The sequence below is a fragment of the Daktulosphaira vitifoliae genome, unplaced genomic scaffold (assembly GCF_025091365.1).
Source record: "Daktulosphaira vitifoliae isolate Bord-2020 unplaced genomic scaffold, ASM2509136v1 Scaffold_3, whole genome shotgun sequence".
Classification (NCBI taxonomy): domain Eukaryota; kingdom Metazoa; phylum Arthropoda; class Insecta; order Hemiptera; family Phylloxeridae; genus Daktulosphaira; species Daktulosphaira vitifoliae.
The window spans coordinates 36214453-36229886 of record NW_026099574.1 but is presented as its reverse complement, the minus strand read 5'-3'; the positions used below and the strand labels follow the sequence as shown (position 1 = coordinate 36229886).

Genomic DNA, 15434 nt, shown 5'->3' with positions numbered 1-15434 from the left:
TATGTTCAATTTGCGCCATAAAATAGTTGTAAATACTAGTTGTTAACTTAAAAACAATTTTTTAATTTAATTCTATGGAAACCGTATGTTAAAAAACACAGTAAGACTTTCTATATTTAAACCGTTAAAATTCTTGTAAAGGTACCTACATTAGTAAAAATAATTAATTATATGTTTTTATTTACTAATCATGATGTCATTATTTACCTATGTCTACAAATCTATTGAACTCGATAACTATTTTAATACAAGTATCTGATGTGAAAATAATCATTACATTATTTCAAAAATTAACTGTCTCCATTCAATCATGTAAGCTTCCACCCTTTAGTTTTATATCGATTGTACCCCAAATTAATAATTCAACTTGTGTGTAGTACATTTGTATCTAAATACATAGTTGTATGTAGGTATTATAAATTTATTATAGATCTATAAAAAAATGTCAATGTTAACTGATTTTATCAATCTGTTATATTGCATATGTAAATTAAAATAATTGGTTTGGTATTCTTGACTTTCCATAGAACAAAAATTGTTTTCTCTATTTGTAAGCTCGTGCGACCGTAAGTAATAAAAAACCGTTAATATTTCGTATGTGTATAAGCCATTTTTTATATCACTGTTTACCTGTTTTGCTTCCCTTTCAAATTATTTTTGTAATAGAATGCAGCAGTTTGTCCCTAGAGATAATGTTTTCCGTTTTCTCTTACCCTACAAAATTTTCCTCCCATACAAACGTTCATTATAGCAATAATTATGTATTAATAAACAATATGATTTAGCCATTTTATTATGCGTGCGGGGTAAGTGCATTTTTTGTCCGAAATTCTACAACCAGCACCTGCCACGGTTAACGACATTTAAAGGTGGTGTATCCTCANCCACGGTTAACGACATTTAAAGGTGGTGTATCCTCTGTCTCTGTAGGTCGCAGTAGCATAGCGGGGGCGGGCAGTAGTTGCTGGTACGGTGTGCGGTAACCGCATTAACGCTTCAACCTTATACCTGCCATAGAGTAGACGATTACCGCGGAGAATCGCCACTCAGACGTGACTCGACTGGGCCGGTTGTAGTGCGCGCGTTGTACACGAGTTCGTTAATTCGACAGAAAGTGTGCGTTTTTATTTGTTTTTAAATTGTTAATTAAAATATTCACAATTTTTTCGCTGTGTTGTTTTATTATCGTTGTATTTGACTAAACGGGCTGTTGATTTTATTGTTCGTTTTATAATAATTATTATTCGGGTGATAATACATAGTTTTGAAGTTGCATGTTAAATTATTAACGCTCATTTAGGATTAAAATATTTCAATAACATCAATGGATTACTAAAGAGCAGTATTGAAGTGAGTGCTTATTTTTTAACTTTTGAAGCCATTTATAGGATAATATATTTTTAGTGAATCATGTGTTAAAAAGACCATACTAAGATACTCGATACTAAAATTACAATTTTGAATTAATCGTCAAAAAACTTGAAATATTAAATTTTTACATCCTTATTTTCCTTTAGTATATTTAAAAAGTAAATTAAATATAATAGTTGAAAAGTCAATTAACATTTTTTATATTTAGCAGTGATGTATCTAGAAATGTTCTATGAGGCACTTAAAATAAAAACAAATTTATTATTTTTAAATTTATTTTTACCTAAAATGTAGATTTAGTACGATCTACGAGGGATCTTAGCCATTTTATATCTCAATGAATACCCCATTTTTATACAGTATAAAATAAACATTTTTGGATATATGAAAATAATTTTCAATTTTTCTAATTATAATTATAATAAATACACTTTTTAAACACTTAAAAAATGGAATTGTTTCGTGAAAATTGTTAGAACAAATAACAATGAATCATTATAAAATTGTAGATTGCGTGAGAAGTAAGTTCTTTCTAAAAATCATTCAAAAAAATTGCGAAAGCTGTATTCATGCCCTATGCGATGCCATTTTCAGTTTATTTCATTTCTAAAGGTTAAAAAAAGAACTATCTTGTGATTTATTACGATACCAATTGCATGCGTCCTAGTTATTTTAACTGTATATCTATGGGGTTAGTATTGAAATTATTACTATTATTTTTAAGTTAATATGGAAATGTTATTTCTAAAGGGTATGGAAGACTAACGTTTTAATAAAGAACTTAATCATATAAAATCTACACATGAACGAAACTGATAAAATAAGCTAAATAATTATAAATATATATATATATATATGTTTCCGTGATTTATGAGAGTTTTAGTAATATATTAAAATAGTTGAACATTGATAACATAACATTGTAGTATTTATACATTTTAACCTACTTCCACCGTTCTAGTTTTCTTGAATAGAAAAACATTACTTCCCAAATATTACATAGTAATTAAATTCATCTTAATTCTTACGAAACTTGTTGTTGACAAATCTTTTTCTACGAATTAGTTGTAATATTTAAATTTTATCGATGAACTATTAGAATTAAATTGAAAATGTAAGTATCACCGTTAACATTTAACACACTATGGTGATATTGTTAAATACATAAATATGTAAATAATGAATTATGCAGATCCAACGAGAAAGCCAAACCCTCTCTTAGTCGTATAGCCTACTTAGCTCTAAATGTTATCTTGTGTTGCATTAAGAATTTTCTAATTGGATTGTATACTTGCTGGGATATACAAGTAGTGTAATTTAAAACAATTTTTCAAATAAATGGAACTTATCAAATATTACTTGGATTTCATTTTGCGCACTTTGTTTATCTTAAAAAACTAAAAGATTCAGTGTTAAAATAAAAAGTAAAGATAAATTCCAATATTATGTAAAGAGTAAACTTGGGATTAATTTATTTTCGTAGCGGTAAGAATTTTACTATATGTTTTTTTTTGTGTCTGTTACCACTTTTTCTCAGGTTTCACCGAACCGATTTCTTTCGACGATACGTCAAAAGATCATAAATTGTATCTAGTCGAAGACATTACCCTCAAAAAGTGAACAAATTTCCCTCGTTCCCCGTTAGTGGGGAAAATCTCCAAAAAAATTACATATTTAAAAATCGTTAATTTTCAACATTCTTGCAATTGTTTTTACTTAAAACTGCCATAACTTTATCAAAAATGAACATATCAATATAATTTTTTTTTTAGGTATATTTTTATTTGTGTCATATTTTTGACCAATTATAAAATAACAATAATTCAATTACACAAAAAATAATAAATTTTCATCTATTCATTATTTACATAGTAAAAGTCACAGTTAAATCTTGAAACACACTATAATTATTGTTATATTGAAAACATTTTTAATTAGGGTATTATGGATGTTAATAATATTTCCCATTAATTTCAGAGGGGAGGTAAAGGTTTTTTTTTATACACTGATTTGTTAGTTTAATCATTTCTTTTCATTATTCTATGTTCAGAATTTTTTCTTAGAAGTATTAATACATGAGTACTCTCTCAATAAGGGTGCCCATAAGTAATTTCTTGGGAAGTAATGTATTTTTTTGTTTTTAATGAAATTTTTTTATTTTAAATTTAACCATATTTTAGGGTAATTTTTAAATCATAATTTTAACCAACTATATGCTAATATTCCGAGTGTACATATCCGCCTTGCAACCTCTAATAGATTCCATTGGTACTCAATAGTTTGATTATTGTGTAGACTCTTGAGTTACAGGAAAATGTTTATAAAATATGCATTTTCTTTATTTTGAAAAAACAGTTTTATTTAAAATAAATTAATTAGTTTTTATATTATATATTCATGGTCATATTTTGTGTAACTAGATCTAAATTTACGAATACAAATGTTTTTAAATAAAAATAGCTCTCAACAGATTTAATTTAATTTTGTGTCTATTTAGATATATTATTAAATATAATTTTTTATAAAATCATTATGTTCTTTTAGTTTGTTAAATAAACAAATATTGTGTTATTATATTCAAGTTTCATAAATCTAAAATTGTATGAATTACATATGGCTGAGTGAAATTGTTAAAAGATTTATGTAAAGACATTTTTAGAGCGTTTTCAAATGTCTATAATGTTATGTATTCTAAGAATAATAAAGTTTTGTATTAACATGAAGCTTTTTAACTTATAGAACAAATTAATACTCCACTTAAAATAACTGTACATTATTACAAATGAATACTTGGCATTATTCCAACATGCAGCTTATATTTTTTATTTAAGTGGAATGATGTATTTGATAAACAATTTAATTATGCACACGATTTATTAAATCCTTCATCATTGTTATTACCGATTCTCTCAATTGTATTTATACTGTGTGTATAAGTTTAAAACTTATTCATTTTTGGAAGCATTCATTTGAAATAGTTTATTCTATATTGCACAAAAACAAATGTTTGAATAATAATTGCTTTAAAATTTAAATGTATCATAATAAAGTCTATATTGTATGTACTATGTGTCATCGCGTTTTCGTATTCACGTTTTTGTCAACTTATCGTTCGGAATATTATAAAATTTTAATATTTTTGATACTATATGAAAATGTTTGCTTTTAATTACAGTTAATATACAAATTAAATAAATTCAAATTTAATTACAACAATTATAATACTTAAGTTTAGGAAACAGTTAAAAGTTTTACAATAACATATAATTAAATTTTTATAAACCATAAAATTATTCTTTGTTTCTCTCTGTATAACTTAGTCAGGTTTTAGTAAGTATGACTAAGATTAACATTAGTCGGATCGCATAATTTCGCAATGCGGTCACCTGAAATCATTGAAGACTTCCTATGACGGGTGTCCATTAAGTATCTGTACACATTATAAATTTGCTATAACTAATTAAGAACTATATCGAAAATTGTCAAAAATACCGATATTTAACAAAATGTCACTTAACCTTGAAAATCAATTTGAAAATGCCAAGAATATGCATGTTAAACTGAATGAATGAAACACGGTAGTTATCGATTCTACATTGCATGGGAAAGTTTATGTGCATAATATTGAACTCGGTATACAACGACCAACACAGCCTCAGGTACATATCGGCTGTAGTGGACCGGATCAACCTACTTATATAAATTATAAACGTGCACGCTAAATCCACCGGAGATACAACATTCCTCCACCTCCTTCCGGATATACAACAACACCGGACAAGTTTAATTATTTTTCATCGACGCGACGTCAAAAAATGCTTTGGTCGCACCACTTTCTTCACATACTTTTCTGTCATTGAAAAAGTAATCAGTAAAAAAAAATTTGCGGCAAGAATCTTTCAAAACTTTAGGCTGCAGGTATCCCGTTATCCAATTTATTTTATTTATTGTTGTTAACAGAAAAAGATATAGCATGAAAAAAATGTCCAAACGAACAATACCATCTGCTGTAAACACAGGTGCTTGAAAAAGTGATATCCAGTTCATAATTTTTTCCCCAACGGATAGCGCAACTGTTTGTTACCGGAAGCCGTATCTATTGATCTTGATCCAGCACTCGTTTCTGCCCCTGCCAGTGTGTCATATACGTTATTATAGAGCTATCATATACGTCATGTATAGAGCTTCATTAACGACAATGCGTTGCTAAAAGTTTGATCGATCAAAATCAGTGTTATAGCCAAGTTGATTTCTAGGTTAACTGAATGAATATGTTCTGTAAATAAATACTTGTACTAGTGACGCACGTAGATGTTTTTGACAACTAGGAAAAATCGGTATCAAGCACGCACAAAGAAATTTAAGTCTACTCGGTATAACTTACAATATGCTTAAAAAAAGTTTACAGTCAATGAAAAATTGATTTCAAGGTTTCGATCGTGAATTTTACTATTAAGGTACAGGACAGACGTTACCTATATTATAAGTTGCATGTATTTAAATATTATTTTTCTTGTATATTTTAATCGGCTTTTTTTTTATCATTGACGATTTTTAAAAACTGGTTTCGAACAAAGCAAGTACTCAAGTAAATAAAGAGGGAAATAGTAGCATACGAAAATGTGAATGTTTTATAATGTAAAACTATGTATTTATATTAAAATGCACGTAGCCCAATCTATAAATAATCGAACTACTGAGTGATTTTAGTAATATGAGTGTACATATTTCACAGAACTAACACAGGTTGCTCAAAATCAATGTCGTCAAACGGGCCTCAGTTGTCATATTTATAATTTTATATTTAATTCATACTACTGTTACACTATTCCCATTGCAAAGTCGAAAGCTAATTTATCAATGTTATTTTTTTTACTTGATTTACGCTTCAGGTTTTTTTTTTTTAATTTTCAATTTAGGTGCTTAATATTTTAGCAATGGTAAATAAATACACTTTACAGTTAAGTTAATTATATTTATATAAAATTTACAACTTACTTAATGATGCATTCATCAACGTGTTAAAGTTAGCATGTAATTGCATACACAAATGTTTTTGGTGTAGGTATTGTATTAATTCAATTCGATTGAGGTCTGTATACTATTTTTAATGCTTTGTTTAATTTATAAAGTTTGTCGAATTTAACGTAATGATAGGTAGTTTAAAGTCAAGGGCAAACACACAAACTTAAACTTTGAAACTTATTATTAAATATTATTATAATTTATTAATCTAGTATCCACTATTCTAAATGAGTCAGAAACTGTTTTATATTTATAATGTTTGTCAATTATGAGATAAAAAATAAATTTGCAATATATATACTATAAATAGTATTATGTTTTATATATAAAACATAATAAGACGTTAAAAAATTAAAAGTCGCGATATGATGCTATTGCTCCGATAATTCATCGATGTCATAATGGTTCATATGAATTGCATGTCGGATAGCAATATTATCTATGTAATTAATAAAACAATGTATTTTGATTTAGATTAATCTAATGTACTTGTAGTATCAGAAATAAAAGATAAAAGTATAAATATACATTTTTTATTTTATAGANTAATGTAATTGTAGTATCAGAAATAAAAGATAAAAGTATACGTATACATTTTTTATTATTTTTGTTTAGATATGATTTTTATGGAACATGTTCATAATAGTAAATTAACAATTGTTGTAATTACATAAGTATAATAATTGCTTAAGTAATCAATTAAGATAATAGTTAGTTGGGTTGATAAAATCATTAATTTTAATTAAAGAAATTTTTAATGTATTTACATGTACCCAATTTGATTTTCTAATGGCTTGTGGCAATTAACTTCGAAGTATTTTCATAAAAAGTATGAAAATAATGTACGTTGATTTCAATATGTAAAATAATATAATACTACAATTAATATAAATGCTAAATCAACTGAGTAATTATTGGTTAATTAAATTGTTTAATAATAATTTATGTAATAAAATATGAACCTATTTTGGAACACTATCGGTAAATCTGATTACTCCCAACTTTTCAAAATCAGCTCTGTATGTCTCATATGACAACAAACCGTTATATTATTGGATCGTAAGATATATATGTATCTTATATTCCATATTGCCACTCGTCTTAAATTGTTTACTTATAACTTAATATTATTTTATGGAGTTTCGTAACTATCATTTTGGATATGCTATTTCATTGTTTAAAAATGTTTAGTCATTTTCCGTAGCTCTTTGTTTCAAGAAATACATTGTAGAAAAATATAATAAATATTTCATATGTTAGTATAATATCTTTAATAAAAACATTCATTTTGCATACTAGTAGTTTAATTTTGATGTGAAGATTTAAAAATTTGTAAATAAATATATAATGTTTATTACTATTTTTATCAAATTTTTACTAATACTGCATGTGTTAAAAACTTCTAATCCATTTTGGATTAGACCTATTTATGGACAAGATTTAATAGGCCTCAAATAGTGTTTTTGAGATGACCCCATTTTTTTATAACCTATTTTTTGCTCACCAAAAAATTTTACTATGTATTGGTAATTGCAAAAATATTAATGAATAAAAAAAAAATAACTGTAAGACCACTAAATAAATTCAAAATCTTGAAGCCCGAAGGTCAGTCTCCACTCTTAATCCTATTAATACATGTATTAATGAAAAATATGAAAATTTGAACATTTTTTAGAAGAGTGGAGTTATGTATTTATGATTTCTATTTGGTCACACTTATGATAGCCAAGATTCACATTAGGTCTTATTTGTAACTGGAGTATATTATGTTTCTATACAACTTTAATTTACTTACTACAATAAAAAAATAAAATGTACGTAATAAAAAAAACGTAAAGCTTAANTAACTGGAGTATATTATGTTTCTATATAACTTTAATTTACTTTCTACAATAAAAAAATTAAATGTACGTAATAAAAAAAACGTAAAGCTTAAAGAATTTTCAATGTAAAGAGCAAATTATTATAATGTATTGTTTTGTTCATTACTATATTAATTTAAATATACAATTGAAGATTTAGGTTTGTTAGAATATTAGTAATATGTATTTTCAAAGACGGTTAAAACTAAAAATTTAGCTAAACATTATATAATATTTTATTAAAATATCTTTTGACTTATATAATCCAAAATAATATTTTCTGATACAATCTAAACGCCATTTTAGATATAGTTTTTATTATTTATTTATTAATTTTTAATTATTTTATATATAGCATATGGCTTGCATGTTTAGATTTTTAATATTTACCTGTAACCGCAGTAAATGTCAGGGGATCTTCTATGAAGACTATTAATATATTATAATAACAGCACATCACGCTAAAATAGGGTGTGTTTGAGCAATGAAAAAATGGCTTCTTATAATCAGGTATTAAAGTTAAGTTAATATTCTTCAATATAGTAATAAATGTTATCTATGAGCTATTAAAAATAACATTAACGGTATTCGCCATAGCTATAACGGTTCAATAGTTTATGAAGAAATTACATTTCATCAGTTTTTATGTAAAATTACTGTAAAATGTTAATTTTACGCCGTGCATCTCTGATAGGAATAAACATTGGCGAAATCAAATTAAAAAAATATAAACTATATGTGAAATGAACTATTCGCTTTAAATACGATTTGTTAACACTTATTAAAGATTACAGATATCTTTTACACTAAAATGATGTATTTTAAATTACGGTTGCAAAGATTATGTAAGTCGGTAAATTATTTTAGTTTGCTTGTTAGCGTATTTTAAATAGTACTATTGTTTAAAATTATCTTTATAAGATTCAAAGCAACAAAACATACCTAAAAGTTACTCAATAAAAATTTTTATTATTTGTTTCAAATGATAAAAAATACACTTTTAACATAGTTCAAAATTGTAAAATAAACGTAATGCAAAATATTTTCTAGATTAAAAGTTTTGATATTTGTCAAAATATCTATTTCTAGATGTTTTTTGATGTTATCTTTTCCACTAATTCATCTTTAGATATACATAGTAATAGAATTTTGTATTTGTTGCTAACACTGTAAGTTTATTGTTTTGCTGCTTAATAATACTTCATTGTATGACTACCAGTCAATCGAATATTAATATATTTTTTTTCCTTTTAAAACTACCAAGAATATTTTTACTGCCTGCTAGAAATTCTAACGATTTGAACACGCTAGAAACCTCAATATAATCAATTGTAAGCTGTAGAAACACTGTATTTGTACAAGGCTGATGAATGTAACAACTGACTTTGACGATTAGAACTGCATGTTGTTCATTTAGATATACCAGTAGCTCATATTTGGCAAAAAGTCACTAAATATAATAATAGAAAGGTCGATTTACTTGAGTCACATAGACAATAAAGAAGGAAAATTCCGTTTAGATAGGTTAGAATATTATAGTAAAAAGCACTTTTCTTTTATTTAAAATATAAAAAGCAAATTCTTAAGGGCCATCCAGAGTTTTTTACTAAGTCGTTAGCTGAAATCATGATACAACGTGTATTTTATCGTGTACAGCTTAGTTAGGTTTTATTCAAACTCATGCATTAATAAATAAGAGTAGGTACATGAGACTCTTTGCAAGGCTATATTATGAAGAAGAGGTCGTGTGCGTGTTGTATCTCTATCGTAGACTTATTCAAACGTCCTTTTTAAAAATTGCTTGTAAGGATAAAGTCCCGCGTAAACAGCGTTTTGCTTGGTAAAAATTGAGGCAATGTAAGAATATTGCGTTGGAATGCTGAAGAGTTGAGAACTCATATATAAGTAAATATTGTGTCTATGGTGATCGACGAAGTGAGACGAAAAACATATATTTTTGGTTGTTGTTGAATAAGCGCGTAGGTATACAAACATCAGAGTAAAGATAATTGCACATGGTCACATGGAGAACGTTTTTATAACGGTCGACCGGTACTTGGGGGACCATGTAATTACTGTAAAAACAAAGAGTGTTTCCGACTCACTGCAGTGGAATTTCACTTTTATAAACAATGAAAAATTAGCAATAGTCTTAATATACCATAGTGTGGAATTGTTTGTTTCTTAAATTTGAACATAAAATAACAAGAGCATAAATATAAGTTATTCAATAGTAGCCAGTAGTGCTGCAACTATTAAGTTGGGGGCCCGTGTACAGATAATACCCCACCCCTCACCATAATTTTAAAAATAGTGAGTATGAAACCCTGGGCCCGTATGCCTTGCAAAAACTACATACTCGGTTTTACGGTACTGCTTATGAGTTATTTTCAATGATGAAGTTAAAAACAAGAAGAATTGGTTTGCAATTATTCAATTACGAGTTATCACTGTTTTTAGTTTTATAAAACTCAAGAACGATTTAAATGCATTGACTTAAAAAATATATAACTGCCCAATTGTATTATAAATACAAGATGATCGTTAGATCTGATAAAAATATTACTCTCATAAAATTTCGTTTCAAATTTCAAAGGTACTTATTTCATTGATTTTAATTTAAATTCAAAATTTTTAAGTATTAAAAGGGGTAAAATACGTACAATTTATCCTACTGTTGAACTGACACTTGCCGCTGGTAAAATAATTGAAATCCATTGCTAAAGGTTACTAAGTTCATAAACAAAATCCTTGGTAGAAATGGGTTTGTAATTAAATTTTTGTAAGTTGAGTGAGTTAGTAAATAATATCCTGCCAGACTTATTCGGATTCCTGCCTCCGGGGGTTAATTAGATATTTAACATCGTTAGTAATTCTGATATAACATCTATAATTATAGGGATAAGTTTCTTTAGAAATAATTTGTATACATATGTTGTAGTAAACATTTAAAAATATGACAATATTGTGTTTGTTCACCAATTTTATGATTTTCGAAACGTATAACTAAATGGTGACAAAAATATAAAAATAGAAAACCTGATAATATTGCATATCTAAAAAAAATGTAGAATCTAAATTAATCATATTTTAAATTAAAAAAAATTAAATTGAAATATTTATAATGACTAAATCTAAGAAATAAATTATTTATGAAACTTATATAAATATTTTTCTAAGTAACGTTATACAACATATTTAAAAAACTTCACATACAGAATTTTTTTTATACAGGGTCGCGTACGTCATAATGAGTACCTACACATTTAATGTAACAACTGTACTTATACATCTCCATGGGAATATTCCCACGTATGAACTTGGATTTAAATTACACACGCTGTATAAGTTTTGTTCGACGTTTCTCTCATTTTAATTTGGACTATATCCAGTTATTTAATTTTCTATGTACTAAAATGGACCGTGTGTGTATTTTCAGATTTCGCTCAAGATTGCGTAAATGGACGCCCGAAATGTGCCGTAGCTATAATGATATACCACCAGAAATATGACCAATGATCCTCACTTCTTAAAGGCCCTCAAAAAACACCCAGACAGGAGGACCTTACAGGTACTATATCTATTTAATGTTTTTCAAATATTACTTATGTGCTCCACTCTATTGAAATATTTATTACAAAACTAAAAAATAGTTGATAGATAATTTAAGTTTTTATGCCCTTCTTTCTACACTAACAAGTTGTAGGTTTGTATGATTATAACTTTTGTAATAAAATACTAACCGAGGTAATCATGAATAACTTCTTATTTATACATATTGAAAGTCGTTGTAGGTACTTTTTTAGAAGAAATCTGTAGTTATTACAAAATAACATATTTGCTCTGTGTTTATTGTCCAGTTTTCTCATTGTTTTAACCTTCAGTCATTTTTTATATTATTAAAACTAAATAATATACATTTAAAACTAATAATAATAAGAGCTCTTATGCATATATTTCAGTTATTGCAAAAACTATTCCTCATATTTAAATAATCACATTATGATTCCCAGTGACGCCGGGACCGGGGGGCAGATTTTTCCTTAGTTAAAATACGAGGGGAGCAAAAGTATCATTATGCCCCCTCAATAGAATCTGACAAATAAAAATTAAAATAAATCTGGAAATTAATATAACCCTACCAAGCTTAATTATTTAGCTATTCGAATTTTAGGATTAAAAAGTGTTAATGAATTTACCAGTTAATGAGCTTCAATTGTATATTAAAAAACGGTAGCACAGTGGAGTCGTGACATAGTAGGGACAAGTATAGATGATATTTGACAGTGATTAAAATAATTATCGTAAGAAACGCTTCGATACATATCTGTAGATAATTTAATTAAAAAAAATATGGTAGATTATTAATTAAAAGCAAAACTAAGTTTTTTTTTTGTTCTACTTCGACTGCCATTGGAACATAGAAAATAATATTTTCGAATATATCACATATTATGTCGTCGATACAAATTATTTTTTTGAACTTCATTTTACATAAACTTTATTTTAATATATATTTAAAAGACGCAGATTTTCAAATGGTAAGTTGAAAATGTTCTACTTTTTATATGTATGTTTCAAGTTTTGAACGGCCTTTGTATAAGAAGAACTTGCCGATTTAAAAAAAAATATATTTCGGATAAAAGGGGTATATATAATGTATTTAGAAACAACAATTTTTGTCGAACTACATTTTCCAAAAAGTTATAGCAATTTAAAATTGAAAACTTATAATCAAAAATCGAAATATTTAACACAAAAATAGCACTTTTTTAAACTACAGCAGCCGTTTGCACGTAGAAGAAAAGTCGTTGGGACAATTTTTTTAAATTTATAGTACGATTTATAAGTTTTAATTTGAAATTTGTTTAAAGGACGCAGTATTTTCAGAACATTTTCAAAAGTTAAGTTGAAAAAGTTGAATAATGTAAAAAAGTTGCTGTTTTGAATCCCCTTTTGTGGGCAGATAAAGGGTCAGAATTTTCAAAAATATTATATCAAATAAAAGAGAGTTACTTAGGGTTACAATATAAAAAAAATTATTTTGATTTGTTCATTTTTGAATAAGTTATGACAATTTTTAGAAAAAAAAGTGAACAAAATTTACTGATTCTAAAAATCGTCATTTTTTGGGAGATTTTCACCATTTACGGAGAACTAGGGAAAAATGTTTAATTTTTGAAGATAGTGTCTTCAACTAGATACGATTGATGATCTTTTGATGTATCGTTGAGAAGTGATTCAGTGAGAGCTGAATAAAAATTGTGACAGACACAAAAAAAAAAAATAAATAAACATATGGTATAATACTTTGCATCGATGCTAATAATGTGTATTATTGAGAGAAAAATTTATAAATTACCAGATTTTTTTATATGATCACTAAAATCCATTAAAAAATAGTTTAACCCGCTTTTTAGCTTAGTAACAACCAAGGGAACTGAGTTTTTTTAGTCATTAAATTTTTACTCCCCCCTCTCCATGTAAAAAATAGTTCCGGCACCCTTAAGAAATTTGGTTTTTAAAAATTGAATATATCTAGTTATCTGTTAGGCAGCAAACCTAGCTTAGTTGGGAACGCGTTTTCCCTCAATGAATAGGTATCGGGGTGCGATTCCGATGCGTTGGGCTATGTGGGTTTTCCCGTCCTGTATGGCACCAGAAATAGCTTTAAGAGGGAACGATAAATATGACTAATAATAATAAATTAAGAATAATAAAAATGATAAATAAAAATTATTTGAATTTAAATTTTCTAACTTGAATTAACGCATTAAAAATTCTATAATTTAATTTTAACCTAAGTAAACATAACTCAGAAATCTAAATGTGAGAAGTAAAGTCTAAATCTTCGACTATTAACATATCGATTATGTACTGAAAATAAAATAAAATATATATTTGTGGAATACAAGTAAGTATTTTTCTAAATTCATAAATTAATTTATTTTAGCAACGCTGAGAGTATATTTTTGACATTCTTGGTTTTGTTCCAGTTTTTTTTTTAACGTTATGATTTGGTTATTCTACTAGTTTAATTAAATTATGTCTGAGTGTACCAACTAATTATTTGTCAAAGATTTGTAAGAATGATGTCTATATTAATTCCGTTATTACACAATAATCGAACTATAACAAAATAAACATTTAACATTTTATTCGTTTTGTTAAAGGCCAATCACAATAAGTACAATTACAAAATATTTATAAACTGTGTACAATTTTACTAAACTTAACAAAATTTTTAATTAAGTGAAAAAAAATCGTATATACTATGTATTAAGATATACATTAGATATTTATTCAAAAGAACGGATCAGTACTAAGCACTTGTGGTATGAAGGTAATTCGGTGAAATAAAAATGTGGCAGTCTAATGAAAAATAACATGCATTTGAGTTTTTATTAATATAAAATCTGCAATAACTGTTACTAACAGAACTCTAAAAACAATAGATTTTTATCTCTTTAAAATAGTTTGTATTATAATGTTTTATTGTTTTTTAATAGGATCTGCAAATTATTTACTATGGCTTACAAAGTTTGGAAGCGCTGTATACTTATAGGGATTCTGCCTTGCGCACCATGTGTAAATCTGTTAGATATGAACGTCATGATGCCAATGACGTCCTATACTTGTAAGTATTTGACAAATTTATTATTTTTAAATTTTAAACTATTATAATAAAATCTTTTAAAGAATGTAAGGTTATTTTTTACAAAAATATTATTGATATGCTAGTAGTATTTTTATCATTTAAAATATGATTTTATGGGGTGGTGATGTGTCGCAGTGGATCATTCAAAGTCGCCTTTGTGCATATAGGCGATTAACTGTCATTAATGTAGTAGTATTAGTATTTGCGTTTTGGTATATTAAAGTTATTTCTTAGTAGATCGTATGAATGTTCCAGAAAGCATTTGAAATAATCGGGTAGAAAGGCATTGAAGATTTTTAGTATATGAAAATGTTGTTAATACTTTTGACAAAATATTTTTAATTTATGAAAAGTAAAGGTGAATCATATTTTAAACAAAATATTACGCTTTACGATGTTAAAGATGTAGGGTTCAAGAACCATGTTATATTTAGATATTTTATTCTTAGTTTATTTCACGTGTTATTTATGATTACGATTTTTATTTCTCAGTTAAATGTTACAAATATTAAGAGGGA

General features: G+C 26.6%; 1 long non-coding RNA gene across 1 annotated transcript; it reads left to right on the top strand.

The window, feature by feature from the left end:
* The first annotated feature begins 1012 nt into the window (after nucleotides 1–1012).
* Nucleotides 1013–14895, top strand: LOC126901823 (uncharacterized). The gene is made up of 3 exons (XR_007703132.1): nucleotides 1013–1350; nucleotides 11698–11829; nucleotides 14768–14895. It is a non-coding gene; the product is annotated as an uncharacterized LOC126901823 (long non-coding RNA).
* Nucleotides 14896–15434: the final 539 nt, after the last annotated feature.